Source organism: Coregonus clupeaformis, chromosome 26, assembly GCF_020615455.1.
Source record: "Coregonus clupeaformis isolate EN_2021a chromosome 26, ASM2061545v1, whole genome shotgun sequence".
In the NCBI taxonomy this organism is placed as follows: Eukaryota; Metazoa; Chordata; class Actinopteri; order Salmoniformes; family Salmonidae; genus Coregonus; species Coregonus clupeaformis.
Genome location: NC_059217.1, coordinates 38,205,948 through 38,215,811, shown reverse-complemented (window position 1 = coordinate 38,215,811; position 9,864 = coordinate 38,205,948). Strand labels below are relative to the sequence as shown.

At 41.3% G+C, this 9,864-nt stretch overlaps 1 pseudogene; it reads left to right on the top strand.

The window, feature by feature from the left end:
• Positions 1–5,284: 5,284 nt before the first annotated feature.
• LOC121540050 lies at positions 5,285–9,350 on the top strand (annotated as a pseudogene).
• Positions 9,351–9,864: the final 514 nt, after the last annotated feature.

Genomic DNA, 9,864 nt, shown 5'->3' with positions numbered 1-9,864 from the left:
TCTCCTCTTAACAGTTGATTTTGAGACGTGTCTATTACTTGAATCTGTGAAGCATTTATTTGGCCTGCAATTTCTGGAGGCTGGTAACTGTAATGAATTTATCCTCTGCAGCAGTGGTATCTCTGGGTCTTCCTTTCCTGTGGCGGTCCTCATGAGAGCCAGTTTCATCATAGCGCTTGATGTTTTTGCGACTGCACTAGAGGAAATGTTCAAAGTTCTTGAAATGTTCCATATTGACTGACCTTCATGTCTTAAAGTAATGATGGACTGTCGTTTCTCTTTGCTTATTTGAGCTGTTCTTGCCATAATATGGACTTGGTCTTTTACCAAATAGGGCTATCTTCTGTATACCAACCCTACCTTGTCACAACACAACTGATTGGCTCAAACGCATTAAGGAGGAAATAAATTCCACAAATTAACTTTTAACAAGGCACACCTGTTAATAAAATGCATTTCAGGTGACTACCTCATGAAGCTGGTTGAGAGAATGCCAAGAGTATGCAAAGCTGTCATCAAGGCAAAGGGTGGCTATTTGAAGAATCTCAAATATAAAATATATTTTGATTTGTTTAACACTTTTTTGGTTACTACATGATTCCATATTTGTTATTTCATAGTTTTGATGTCTTCAATATTATTCTACAATGTAAAAAACATTAAAAATAAAGAAAAACCCTTGAATAAATAGATGTGTCCAAACTTTTGACTGGTAGTGTATATGTACTGATGTGTGGGTGACTGTCAATAATTTGTGTGACTGTTAGTATGACCTTTTCTTTTCTTCTATTTTTCTTATTTTAAAGTTGTGTTGTTCTGTCCTTTAGCTGTTCTTGTCTATTGGTGTTCTGTATTATGTCATGTTTTATGTTTTGTTTTGAATCCAGGAAGTGTAGCTGCTGCTTCAGCAACAGCAAATGGGAATCACAATAAAATACTAAAAAGTAAAACATGAGTTATAAAGGTTTTGAAAGTAGCGCTCACGAGCCAAAATGGGTCCACAAAAATGTTGCACAATTGCATACAACGTCATCCATTTCGTATGATATGTTACATATTGCAAAAAATATTAATTTTTTATCCTGCAATTCGTATGATATGTTAAAATTCCAATTCGTACAATATGTTACGAAATTGTAAGTTCTTAAATGAAAAATCCACTCCAAAACTATATTTTGGTATTTTCTACATTATTCCACTGTTAATACAGTCCCAAAATGTTTTACATGTCAGCAGAATGTAAACTGAATTGTTTTTGCTAAATATCATCATGGATAAAATGTACTGTATATGAAAAATAATGGTGTCTTTGATTCCACAGAAGCAGGGTTTTCTTTTTTGGGAAAACATTTATAAATCAAATCAATTTTTATTTGTCACATACACGTGTTTAGCAGATGTTATTACGGGTGTAGCGAAATGCTTGTGCTTCTAGCTCTGACAGTGCAGTAATATCTAACAAGTAATTTCTAACAATTTCACAACATATACCCAATACACACAAATCTAGTAAGGAATGGAATTTAAGAATATATACAAATATGGACAAGCAATGACAGAGCGGCATGGACTAAGATACAGTAGAATATTATAGAATAGAATACAGTATATACATATGAGATGAGCAGTGCAAGATACAGTGGGGGAAAAAAGTATTTAGTCAGCCACCAATTGTGCAAGTTCTCCTACTTAAAAGGATGAGAGAGGCATGTAATTTTCATCATAGGTACACGTCAACTATGACAGACAAATTGAGAAAAAAAAATCCAGAAAATCACATTGTAGGATTTTTTATTAATTAATTTGCAAATTATGGTGGAAAATAAGTATTAGGTCAATAACAAACGTTTCTCAATACTTTGTTATATACCCTTTGTTGGCAATGACACAGGTCAAACGTTTTCTGTAAGTCTTCACAAAGTTTTCACACACTGTTGCTGGTATTCTGGCCCATTCCTCCATGCAGATCTCCTCTAGAGCAGTGATGTTTTGGGGCTGTCGCTGGGCAACACAGACTTTCAACTCCCTCCAAAGCTTTTCTATGGGGTTGAGATCTGGAGACTGGCTAGGCCACTCCAGGACCTTGAAATGCTTCTTACGAAGCCACTCCTTCGTTGCCCGGGCGGTGTGTTTGGGATCATTGCCATGCTGAAAGACCCAGCCACGTTTCATCTTCAATGCCCTTGCTGATGGAAGGAGGTTTTCACTCAAAATCTCACGATACATTGCCCCATTCATTCTTTCCTTTACACGGATCAGTCGTCCTGATCCCTTTGCAGAAAAACAGCCCCAAAGCATGATGTTTCCACCCCCATGCTTCACAGTAGGTATGGTGTTCTTTGGATGCAACTCAGCATTCTTTGTCCTCCAAACACGACGAGTTGAGTTTTTACCAAAAACTTTTATTTTGGTTTCATCTGACCATATGACATTCTCCCAATCCTCTTCTGGATCATCCAAATGCACTCTAGCAAACTTCAGACGGGCCTGGACATGTACTGGCTTAAGCAAGGGGACACGTCTGGCACTGCAGGATTTGAGTCCCTGGTGGCGTAGTGTGTTACTGATGGTAGGCTTTGATACTTTGGTCCCAGCTCTCTGCAGGTCATTCACTAGGTCCCCCCGTGTGGTTCTGGGATTTTTGCTCACCGTTCTTGTGATACTTTTGACCCAACGAGGTGAGATCTTGCGTGGAGCCCCAGATCGAGGGAGATTATCAGTGGTCTTGTATGTCTTCCATTTCCTAATAATTGCTCCCACAGTTGATTTCTTCAAACCAAGCTGCTTACCTATTGCAGATTCAGTCTTCCCAGCCTGGTGCAGGTCTACAATTTTGTTTCTGGTGTCCTTTGACAGCTCTTTGGTCTTGGCCATAGTGGAGTTTGGAGTGTGACTGTTTGAGGTTGTGGACAGGTGTCTTTTATACTGATAACAAGTTCAAACAGGTGCCATTAATACAGGTAACGAGTGGAGGACAGAGGAGCCTCTTAAAGAAGAAGTTACAGGTCTGTGAGAGCCAGAAATCTTGCTTGTTTGTAGGTGACCAAATACTTATTTTCCACCATAATTTGCAAATAAATTCATTAAAAATCCTACAATGTGATTTTCAGGAAAAAAAATTCTCAATTTGTCTGTCATAGTTGACCTGTACTTATGATGAAAATTACAGGCCTCTCTCATCTTTTTAAGTGGGAGAACTTGCACAATTGGTGGCTGACTAAATAATTATTTTCCCCACTGTATGTAAACATTATTAAAGTGACTAGTGTTCCATTTCTTAAAATTGGCCAGTGATTTCAATAGGCAGCAGCAGCCTCTAATGTGCTAGTGGTGGCTATTTAACAGCCTGATGGCCTTTAGATGCTTTTCATTCTCTCGGTCCCAGCTTTGATGCACCTGTACTGACCTCGCCTTCTGGATGATAGTGGGGTGAACAGGCAGTGGCTCGGGTGGTTGATGTCCTTGATGATCTTTTTGACCTTCCTGTGACATCGGGTGCTATAGGTGACTTGGAGGGCGGGTAGTTTGCCCCCGGTAATGCGTTCGGCAGACCGCTCCACCCTCTGGAGAGCCCTGTGGTTGCGGGCAGTGCAGTTGCCGTACCAGGCGGTGATACAGCCCAACAGGATGCTTTCAATTGTGCATCTGTAAAGGTTTGTGAGGGTTTTAGGTGCCAAGCCAAATTTCTTCAGCCTCCTGAGGTTGAAGAGGCTCTGTTGCGCCTTCTTCACCACACTGTCTGCGTGGGTGGACCATTTCAGTTTGTCAGTGATGTGTACGCCAAGGAACTTGAAGCTTTCCACCTTCTCCACTGCGGTCCCGTCGATGTGGATAGGGGGGTGCACCCTCTGCTGTTTCCTGAAGTCCACGATCATCTCCTTTGTTTTGTTGACGTTGAGTGAGAGGTTATTTTCCTGGCACCACACTCCCAGAGCCCTCACCTCCTCCCAGTAGGCGGTCTCGTCATTGTTGGTAATCAAGCCTACTACTGTTGTGTCGTCTGCAAACTTGATGATTGAGTTGGAGGTATGCTTGGCCACGCAGTCATGGGTGAACAGGGAATACAGGAGGGGGCTGAGCACGTACCCTTGTGGGGCCCCATTGTTGAGGATCAGCGAAGTGGAGATGTTGTTTCCTACCTTCACCACCTGGGGGCGGCCCATCAGGAAGTCCAGGACCCAGTTGCACAGGGCGGGGTTCAGACCCAGGGCCTCGAGCTTAATGATGAGCTTGGAGGGTACTATGGTGTTGAATGCTGAGCTATAGTCAATGAACAGCATTCTTACATAGGTATTCCTCTTGTCCAGGTGGGATAGGTGTGCAGTATGATGGCGATTTGCATCGTCTGTGGATCTATTGGGGCGGTAAGCAAATTGAAGTCTCTCAAAGCACTTCATGATGACAGAGGTGAGTGCTACGGGGCGATAGTCATTTAGTTCAGTTACCTTTGCTTTCTTGGGTACAGGAACAATGGTGGCCATCTTGAAGCATGTGGGAACAGCAGATTGGGAAAGGGAGAGATTGAATATGTCCATAAACACACCAGCCAGCTGGTCTGCGCATGCTCTGAGGACACGGCTAGGGCTGCCGTCTGGGCCGGCATTCTTGCGGGGTTGACATGCTTAAATGTCTTACTCATGTCGGCCACGGAGAAGGAGAGGCCACAGTCCTTGGTAGTGGGCCTCGTCGGTGGCACTGTGTTATCCTCAAAGCAGGCGAAGAAGGTGTTTAGCTTGTCTGGAAGCGAGACGTCGGTGTCGGCGACGTGGCTGGTTTTCCTTTTGTAGTCCGTGATTGTCTTTCTTGGTCCTATGGAGTGATTTATAGAGGAGACCTTTATGCTGCTGTACATTCGATCTGATTGTGGTATAGACATCCTGTAGAGAACTTACAAGCAATGTGTCCCACAAACTAAAAATGTTACAAAGATAACACTGATTGACCAGAGATTAGTGTTCTCCCTCACAGCCTCAGTGAATATCACCTCCGGTACTGATAGACGGTATTAGATTGACTTTCACACACACACACAACAACAAAAAACTGCACATATAAAAACCCACATTCATCATGTTTTCCTCGCAAGGTACTTATTTTATTAGAATAGCCTCATTTTATGACGTTGCTACTGGGTTGTAGCATATTTCATGAAGAGCGGAAATGACCTGCAAATGAGTTACTCATCCACCTAGTTATGTTTAAATATTTGAGTTAATAATTAAACCCCTACCTACATGTTATCTACGTATATCTACTGAGCAAGTAGTTAAAGTAGCTGTTTGGACCGGACAGAATACCACTTGTGAAGTGTCAATGTGCAGTGGTAGGACGGAGTCAGCCGCAGGACACAGAACTGAGTAAACAACGTACTTTACTCGAAAAAATAAACAACACTTTGGTTGTCACAGTTTTTTGTGAAGAAGTCATGTGTGAGATGGGTGTGATTCCTGTGTTGACTGTAAAACCATCGAGAGCCCTCTTTGATGAGAAGTTCCATGTGGTTGTGGGGGAACTTACCACCGACACAGGAGGTCACACTACATTCTTTACATCAGTCTGAAGACACAGACTACTGGGAGGCGTTTGGGCACTATGTCAGTGATGCTCAGGGAAGGATCACAGGTGAGAGATATTATTTCCATTTATCTACTTCATTTACTGTATCTACTTCATTTAGCTACTTCATTTATCTACTTCAACACAAGAAAAACACTTCCAAATACACTTTCGGATGTATTTGTGCCTGCAATGGAAAGTATTTAACTCATTTTATTTATTTAAAGGAATTACAGTGAAATAACAATATGATATATTCTGTAAACTCGGACTGGTGTCATATTCATCATAACTATTTAAAAACCCCCTGACATCAGAATTATGTCACAAAATTCATGTTTTTTTCCTACACAAACCACACTTTTCGCCCTGTACTTTCTCAAGTAAGTTTTATGTCATTAATAGTCTTTAAGGATCCAAGTGTAGGGGGGACATATGAGGGTGTTGAGCCCATGGGTCTGTTGTGGAGCATGAGACCAGTACCTGGCAGTAGACCGGAACTCAGGTAAACATGAGAATGAACATGAGAGTATTCTGACACTCAGGCCAACGCTAAAGTGGTTGGTAGTTTTGGAATACAAATTGTTAAGACCTCTCTAGGTTGAGGAAGAAGGAGGTCCACACTCCCATGGTGGTGCACATCTCTGTGTACAGGGGACACATGAGTCAGGGGTTCAGGGAGCAGGCGGCCCTGGCGAGTGTCGTCACAGAACGCTGGTACATGGCCCCGGAGTCCGCAGGGTTGACATCACAGAGGGAGGGGTCACAGGGACCCTATTCCTGCCACCAGGTACACAATATGCTGTCAATAACTGAAGGTCACATACATGTTGGCCATTTTGCCTGGGTTCTCCTTAAGACCTGTAGAGTAATAATAAGTCATAACAAATTTCATTTAGAGTTCTGACATGTTGAATATATATATTATATATATATATATATATATATATATATATATATATATATATATATATATATATATATATATATATATATATATATATATATATATATATATATAAGGCAAAGGATCATTGGTAGAAACAAACAATAATGTTTTTGTCATGTCATCCTGAAGGTCCCGGACCCTTCCCCGGAATTTTAGACATGTGGGGAGGTAGTGGCGGGCTGGTGGAATATCGAGCGGCTCTCTTGGCATCCCAGGGCTTTGCTGCCATGGCGTTAATTTATGTCTTCCGAGACCAAAATAAAAATTATACCATTGGCTACCCTTACTTTGAGGTTTGTGTCTACCGTCTGCACCGTTTTCCTGTAGAAATTGTGGTTGACACTCTGCCATTTATGTGTGTGTGTGTGTGTGTGTGTGTGTGTGCGTGTGTGTGTGTGAGAGTGTGTGTGTGTGCCTGCAAAATGGGAACTGCTCCAAAGAACTGTACTATGTTTTAAGAAGTTATTTTTAGTCACTCTGTAAGATCTTACGAACAATATCTTGATAAACAATAACTTGCATGACAAGTGACAGTCTGACAGACAATGCTACATAATACCTGTGACTGTTTGTTTGCTAGTTTGAATCCTTACCTTACACAATTAGTAACTGATTTAGACCTTTGGAATCAGGTGAGAGGATTCTTTCACTGTCTTTGAATGTGAATACTAACGGACACATCACTATGCTGTCTCTCTCATCTGTGGGGCTGGGAGAAAAAACACTCTGCACGTCTTTCTTGATCTACTGTCTTGAGAAAACGTTCATGAATGCCTAAATGAGTATTGTCACATGCTGATATTTTCTCAGACTGCTTTCAGACTACTGCAGGATCACCCTCTAGTGGCCGCAGACAGAATTGCCCTGCTTGGCCTTTCCCTTGGTGTTACAGTGGTTCTGTCCATCACTGCCTACTCAGAAGCTGTCAAAGTAAGTCCCTAAGAAACTTCTGCCCTGTCAGTTTGTTGATTTCCAGAATAAACATATGTGCATGCGCTTGCACCCGACCAAATTGTCCCCATCATACTCACCGTCATTGAGTTATGTTTAGGAAAATCACATTAATATCAGAGACAAAATGCTTTTTTGTCTATCTGTCCTCTGTCAGTAATAAACAATGTATTCATGTAGTTTAAACAAATCTCTGTTTACTCCTTTTAGCCTAGATGTTGTGTGTGCATCAGTGGCAGCCATGCTTGTCGAATTGGAGCTACCCAGTCCATTGAGGAAACATCTCAGGGTATAGACAAGTGAGTCAATACCTTATGTTTACTTGTGTTTGTCTGTTTATAAATTAGCCTAATGATTTTCAAGGAAAAAATAAGTACTATACCTTTGGCCATTCCTTCGCAGAAAATATACAAAGGCCCGTACTGATGAGGAGAATCGCATCATCTGGAGGGACGTTCTTTTACCCATTCCAGAAGATATAGACCTGAAAGTGGAAGTAAGAGATCTGTTATGTACAGAAAGACCCTTCAGTCCTCTGCTCTTGTTTGGATGATTGTAGCGAGGGAAATGTATCCCACACAGGAGGACAGGATGATAAGGACCTCTAAAAGATTACGCTGGAGAACTCAACCAATACTGGGAACAGTTTCACACTTTCTCCAGTCCTATTATGATCCTCCAGTATCTCACAAGATTGAGGGCTCAGAAGTATTGTTGTATCTGTCAATATTCAATTTTCTCCTAAATTGGTATTGATTTGTTCAGTCATGCTCCATTTTGTTTTATTCTGTCCTCAGATGGGGAGGATAACATGTCCTCTGCTGCTGGTTGTTGGACAAGATGATCAGAATTGGGCTGCTGTCGAATCAGCTGATGACGTGAGCTATGTCCTGTTTGCCTATGGAGAACATCAAGCTTCCTAAATGCAGTTTAAATACAAGATATCAATTCATGACATGAATTAATTAGCGTTAAACTCCATAATTTTCTCCTCAGATGAAGCAGATGATGGAGAGAGCAGGGAACAGTCACCTGCTGACCACTCTGTCCTACCCTGGAGCTGGTCACCTGATTGAACCGCCGTATGGTCCCCACTGCAGGGCTTGTACCTTTGTGTTGCAGCCAGGCCAACAGAGAGGTGCCTTTCAAGAGTCATTCATGCAGACAAACTGTGCTTTTATAGTTATTGTGCTCCTATAGGAGTCCCAATACATTCCTCTAGGACAACAGGGGGTTGCACATTTCTGCTTTAGCCAAGCATTACCACACCAGATGAAACTAGTCCACTAATGATCCTACAGTTCTAGGTTTTTCTTATGTTACTGGACCCAATTTTCATATAGGTCTACATTACACAGTCATAAGAGAATGTCTCAAATGTCTCAAATCTAAAGCTGTCATTCCAACTTGTTGCAGTGGTGATGCTGTGGGGAGGCCTCACCAAACCTCACGCCGTCGCACAGGAAGACTCATGGGAGAAGATTCTAGGTTTTCTGCGAGAGCATCTCTGTCACAGTGTCAAACACCATGTGCAGTCCAGATTGTGAGCATTGTCTTACGTCAGGTGGCATCACTCCTATGCAACACTCGTCCTTCAACCGATCAGTGCTGGGGGAATCGTCGCGTTATCTGACATAAGACAATGAACTGTGACGTAAATAGCAATGGACACCATGCAGTTCAGACAAAGAAATAAACAAAGATAACTTTGAGAGACAGCAACTGTTCCTGCCCAGATGCCAAATGAGTACCCCAAACTTGATCAATTGCCTCATTGTTTGATGTTAGTTCTGATACAGTATGAATGCAATTTGTTTAGGTACGTATTTTTTTGTATGTATTTTTCATTTTAACCATATGGTTTGATTAAAATATGTAACATAATATTACACTATTTTAACTGTCTACTTGTCTGCTTGATAATACTTCTGAAGGCGGGTCCTTTCTAGTTTTAGAAAATATAGAAACATTTCTCTGCTCTGGTTTAGGTGCTGAACAGAATAAATGTACTTCAGCTGTGATTTATTGGTAAGACTGACTATCTTTGTCAGCACAAAAGAGCAGTAAAACCACAAAGATTTCAAACAAATGTGCAGAATGACTAATTCAATTCCATCTTTCATTGAATCAGAAGGCTCATTCAAAACAAAACCTTTTTTTATTGCCAATTATTTTAATGACTATTTCCTTGGCAAAGTGGGCAAACTCAATCATGAAATGCCAACAACAAACTGTGAGCCATCATATTCATGCATAAAATACCAAATAATTAAAGAAAAGCATTATATTTTTGAATTCTATAAAGTTAGTTTGGGTGAGGTGGAAAATGCATTGTTGTCCTTCAATAATGAGACACCGCCTGGTATTGACAAGCTACTGAGGATGGTAGCGCACTATATTGCCACTCG